We start from the raw sequence: 6,380 nt of genomic DNA, 5'->3' as shown, positions 1-6,380 counted from the left end.
TAAAAAATGGCGTTATGACAAAATCCAAACAGGAGAGAAGGCCATAACCCGTCCCTGACACGTTTCACACGACGTGCGGCCCCCAGTCAGCAACGTCCAAGGGCCCCTATAGCCGAGCCGATTATCGCCTGACAGCGCAGTGTCAGTGTTCGCTCTCGTGCCGCCTGCTTAGACAGGCAGATGCATCGTCAGCGCGTTCGTATTCACTATGACCAGGCTCACACGACTGTATTGGTATTGCGTATCACGCCCGTGTGATACGCGGCAGGCCACAGCCAATCAATTACATTGCCTGACACAGATCCGCTAACATTAGCGTGTCAATACGTGAACGCAAAATAGAGCGCAGCGTATACTATTTTGCTACGTATATACACAAGATAGAGACCATTGTTCGTATATATACACACACGCCCGTACGCAATTACATGACATATGGGCTGCGGGTATTTGTGTTGTTGCTAAGCAATGGCGCGGGAAATATGAACAATAGAAACAGGTGGACTGCGCAGGACTGCGTGCGTGAGCGCGGTTATGCACAGTACAATATCGGCACCATACGCGGCTGAACGCAGGAGGCTGGGATCACAGCTGTAAAACGCTACGGGAGCCCCGCGGCATTTTACACTTACGGCCGTGTGAGCGAATGGTTGTTGTTTAAACAAAACGATAAGCGAACATCCCAACGATGATACTCAGGCCCGCATAAAATGAAGAAAAGCGAACAATTATCGCTCACTTGAATGGTAATCGTTCCATCTAAAAGCACTTTAAGCGCCGCGTTTCGAACTGAAACGCATTGTATGGCGTGCTGTATCGGTCTCATGCCTGGATTAGATTTGTCATAATAAAGCCAATTATTACAGCCATTGGATCATCTGGGTTTGTTTTTTTTCTTCCAACTGAACCCTACAAGAGGCGGGCATCCTTCCGGGCGGATGAGCTGGCGTTATTTTTAGGGCTCCCACGGGCGTATGGGAGCTGCTGATACGAACGGGTCGGATTCAACATGCAAGAGGCCCGCAGCGGATTCCAGCTGTGAGCCGACTGATCACACTGCGTACCTGGTTTCTCTGTATTGCGGACGACTACGGCGGCTCGCCGGCGGTCATCTGTAGTACAGTTTTGTTTTTTTTTTCATTGTATTTCCCCCGCCGTCGCAAAGCGAGGATGCGGGTACACGCAGCCCATACACAATTTTTATTGCGTATGGGCTGTGGATCGGACACCTCCATTGACTTCAGAGGAGGCCGTCCGCAGCAAAATACAGCATGCTGCGATTTTCTTCTGCCCGCGAAATACGCAATTTGTAACCACGAGTGTGAAGGAAAAATCGAACGTTTATGTCTTTCAATGCCTGATCAGTCGAGGCTTTCAACACGTATTTATGTGTTTTGGCAACCAATGAGCATTAGGGCAAAATGTTCAAAAAGAGCAGAGCCAATCATCTTTCAGTGGGAGGCGCACGCTGAATAAGCGCATTCCCCCCTGCACAGTTAAGCAGGCTCACATGAACGTAATTTAGTAGCGCATTCCGCGCGCGATGTACGTGATGAGTACAGTCCATAAAAGTACATTGATTTTCAGTGATCCATTCACACTTGCGTATATTCATTGCGTATAATATGTGCGTAAAAAAGAACGCATCTTCTATTTTACCGTGTATTACGCGCAATAGAACCCTCTTGTTCTCTATGGGTGCGTAATAAACGCTGCACATACGCAATTATAATGCGTATGTGTGGTGTTTATACGCAACGTAGCGGGATATTAAAAAATAAAATAATTAAGACTGCGCATGACAGCGTGTGTGAGAAACGCAGTCGTGCATAGTGAAAAATCACTGCCATATGTGGCGATACGCCGGCTCACACAGCGGTAAAGCGTTTCACGCAGCGTTTTTTCAATACATTTATGTGATTCCGGCCTTATTGGCTAGTCATTGAAATTCAATAATTACTTGTTTACACCAGACTATAATAAGATCTACCCTCAAAAAATAAGTCCTAGCCTGATTTTTCAGGATTTTCAGGGAGGTTTGAAATATAAGCCCTATCCCAAAAATACAGCCTAGTTAAATTACATTTTTAAAATAAGGAATACATTACCTAGCTGATTCGGTCCACGTCCCTCCTGCTGCTCTCCACAACTCCGGTCTGGTTCCCGGAGTCCTTGGCTGCTCATACAACATCACTTCCTGGTTTTCGGGATTCATAAATCCCACCTCCAGGAAGCAATGGCTGTGATTGGTTCTTCGAGTCCTGCATTGATTGGCTGAGCGGCGGCATTCGAAGAACCAATCAACAGCCACCATGTTGTGGAGGTGGGACTTATGAGTTGGCTGAGCCGCTTAGCCAATTCATAAATCCTGCTTTCACAAAGCGATGGCTGTGATTGGTTCTTTGATCGCTGCTCAGCCAATCACAGCCATCGCTTTGTTTTATGATTTTTAAAAGCCTGAACCAGGAAGTGATCGTGTGTGGGACTGTAGGAACTGCGCCAGAGCTACAGAGAGCAGTGGGAGAGAGCTGGACCGAGCCTGCTAGGTAACTATAATAAGACAGCCCCGAAAATAAAACCTAGTGCCTCTTTTGGGGCAAAAATTAATAAAACTCAGGGTCTTATTTTTGGGGAAACATGGTAGTAACTGTATTTTAGGTGAGCTGAATCCTAGGGAGTAGTGAACAAATTATCCCTCATGACTCAGTTGGTGACGGAGTTTACATGGAACAACTGTTGCTTACATTCACTCTATTAAGCCTGGTTGAGATGCAACGATTATCTCTCAAAAGATGTCTTTTGAGTGACTTTTACGTGATAATCATTGTGTGCATTTAGAGGGTAAGATGATCGCTGAAACGGCAGTTTGATTGACAGTTTTGAGCAATCACTTTGCACTCCGAGCGGGGTATGCAGAAGACAAGCATGGTCGCTTGTCTTCTGCCTCCAGCTGTTCTCTGCTCGGAGCGCTTAGCTGTTACACAGCTGAGCGCTCCGAGCGGGGTATGCAGAACACAGCTGGAGCGCTGTGTTCTACATACCCCAGCTGTGTTCACAGAGTGGGATACAGCTGAAACAATAGTATCAGCTGTATCTCGCTGTAAACTCCTGATAAGGCTGATCGCTGATCTTTTAGCATGCTGAAAGAGAACTATCAGCGATTCGTTAACTAAAACTGCACAATGTCAATGCAGTTAGACCCAACAATTCTTGCTCAAAAGATGGCTTTGAGCGAATTTTGAGCAGTAATCATTGTGTCTAAATGGGCCTTTAAGCGACTCCTTGGATGATGGTTGTCCTTTGTAAAGCCATCCTTAAAGGGGTTGTCCCGCGCCGAAACGGGTTTTTTTTTTTTTTAACCCCCCCCCCCCCCCCCCCCCGTTCGGCGCGAGACAACCCCGATGCAGGGGTTAAAAAAACAAACCGGAGAGTGCTTACCTGAATCCCGGCGGTCCGGCGTCTTCATACTCACCTGCTGAAGATGGCCGCCGGGGTCTGCTCCCTCCGTGGACCGCAGCTCTTCTGTGCGGTCCATTGCCGATTCCAGCCTCCTGATTGGCTGGAATCGGCACGTGACGGGGCGGAGCTACACGGAGCCGGCATCCTGCACGAGCGATCCCATTCATAAAAGAAGAAGACCCGGACTACGCAAGCGCGGCTAATTTGGCCATCGGAGGCCGAAAATTAGTCGGCACCATGGAGACGAGGACGCTAGCAACGGAGCAGGTAAGTATAAAACTTTTGATAACTTCTGTATGGTTCATAATTAATGCACAATGTACATTACAAAGTGCATTAATATGGCCATACAGAAGTGTATAACCCCACTTGCTGCCGCGGGACAACCCCTTTAAACCTCTCTTTACCCTCTCTTAGTGAGTGCAGGACAATGTGATAGAACCTCCTTCTGACTAGAGCAGCGTGAATGTTCTCCTCAGGACTAGAGATGAGCGAACGTACTCGTTCGAGTATTAGCGTGTTCGAGATGCTCATTACTAGAGGCGACCACCACGCGATGTTCGAGTTACTTTCAGTTTCATCTCTGAGACGTTAGCGCGCTTTTCTGGCCAATAGAAAGACAGGGAAGGCATTACAACTTCCCCCTGCGACGTTCAAGCCCTATACCACCCCCCTGCAGTGAGTGGCTGGCGAGATCAGGTGTCACCCGAGTATAAAAATCGGCCCCTCCCGCGGCTCGCCACAGATTTGTTCTGACATAGAGGAGGGAAAGTGCTGTTGGTGCCGGAGCTGCTATAGGGAGAGTGTTAGGAGTATTTTTGGCTTCAAGAACCCCAACGGTCCTTCTTAGGGCCACATCTAACCGTGTGCAGTACTGTGGAGGCTGCTTTTTGCAGTGTTGCACATTTTTTTTTTTTTGTATATCGGCCGTGCAGAGCATTGCGCCCTGCAGTAATTATACATACTCCAGGGCCAGTAGTGGTGGTGAGGCAGGGACAGAAGACATATATTGTGAGGCAGGGACAGAAGACATATATTGTGAGGCAGGGACAGAAGACATATATTTATTGAATATAGGCAGTGGGCCTTTCCAAAAACATTTGGGGAAAAAAATCTATTTGGGCTGCCTGTGAGTGTCCTCAGTGTTCTGGGTCTGTGCTGGGTGTAGTTGTCCTCCTAATTCATACGCAGCCAGCTAAGTGTTACAGCAGGCTTGCGCAAAATTATTTCCTGGCGTTCCGTAAGCGAAGTCAGCCTCCAACCACAGGCCAATAAGCGGCACATTTAATTACAGCGTTCTGTTTCTGCACTACTGGTAATACACCATGCTGAGGGGTAGGGGTAGGCCTAGAGGACGTGGACGCGGGCAAAGGACGTGGAGGCCCAAGTCAGGGTGTGGGCACAGGCCGAGCTCCTGATCCAGGTGTATCGCAGCCGACTGCTGCGGGATTAGGAGAGGCACGTTTCTGGCGTCCCCACATTCATCTCACAATTAATGGGTCCACGCGGTAGACCTTTATTAGAAAATAAGCAGTGTGAGCAGGTCCTGTCGTGGATGGCAGAAAGTGCATCCAGCAATCTATCGAACACCCAGAGTTCTGCGCCGTCCACTGCTGCAACTCTGAATCCTCTGGCTGCTGCTCCTCCTTCCTCCCAGCCTCCTCATTCCATTACAATGACACATTCTGAGGAGCGGGCAGACTCCCAGGAACTGTTCCCAGGCCCCTGCCCAGAATGGCCAGCAATGGTTCCTCTCCCACCGGAGGAGTTTGTCGTGACCGATGCCCAACCTTTTGAAAGTTCCCGGGGTCCGGGGGATGAGCCGGGGGACTTCCGGCAACTTTCTCAAGACCTTTCAGTGGGTGAGGAGGACGATGACGATGAGACACAGTTGTCTATCAGTGAGGTAGTAGTAAGGGCAGTAAGTCCGAGGGAGGAGCGCAGAGAGGATTCGGAGGAAGAGCAGCAGGATGATGAGGTGACTGACCCCACCTGGTTTGCTATGCCTACTGAGGACAGGTCTTCAGAGGGGGAGGCAAGGGCAGCAGCAGGGCAGGTTGCAAGAGGCAGTGCGGTGGCCAGGGGTAGAGGCAGGGCCAGACCGAATAATCCACCAACTGTTTCCCAAAGCGCCCCCTCGCGCCATGCCACCCTGCAGAGGCCGAGGTGCTCAAAGGTCTGGCAGTTTTTCACTGAGAGTGCAGATGACCGACGAACAGTGGTGTGCAACCTTTGTCGCGCCAAGATCAGCCGGGGAGCCACCACCACCAGCCTCACCACCACCAGCATGCGCAGACATATGATGGCCAAGCACCCCACAAGGTGGGACGAAGGCCGTTCACCGCCTCCGGTTTGCACCGCTGCCTCTCCCCCTGTGCCCCAACCTGCCACTGAGATCCAACCCCCCTCTCAGGGCACAGGCACTACCGTCTCCTGGCCTGCACCCACACCCTCACCTCCGCTGTCCTCGGCCCCATCCACCAATGTCTGTCAGCGCACCATCCAGCCGTCGCTAGTGCAAGTGTTGGAGCGCAAGCGCAAGTACGCTGCCACGCACCCGCACGCTCAAGCGTTAAACGTGCACATAGCCAAATTTATCACTCTGGAGATGCTGCCGTATAGGGTTGTGGAAACGGAGTCTTTCAAAAGTATGATGGCGGCGGCCCCGCGCTACTCAGTTCCCAGTCGCCACTACTTTTCCCGATGTGCTGTCCCAGCCCTGCACGACCACGTCTCCCGCAACATTGTACGCGCCCTCACCAACGCGGTTACTGGCAAGGTCCACTTAACAACGGACACATGGACAAGCACAGGTGGGCAGGGCCACTATATCTCCCTGACGGCACATTGGGTGAATTTAGTGGAGGCTGGGACAGAGTCAGAGCCTGGGACCGCTCACGTCCTACCCACCCCCAGAATTG

This window comes from Eleutherodactylus coqui, chromosome 13, assembly GCF_035609145.1.
Source record: "Eleutherodactylus coqui strain aEleCoq1 chromosome 13, aEleCoq1.hap1, whole genome shotgun sequence".
NCBI lineage: Eukaryota > Metazoa > Chordata > Amphibia > Anura > Eleutherodactylidae > Eleutherodactylus > Eleutherodactylus coqui.
Note: the sequence above shows the minus strand (reverse complement) of the source record.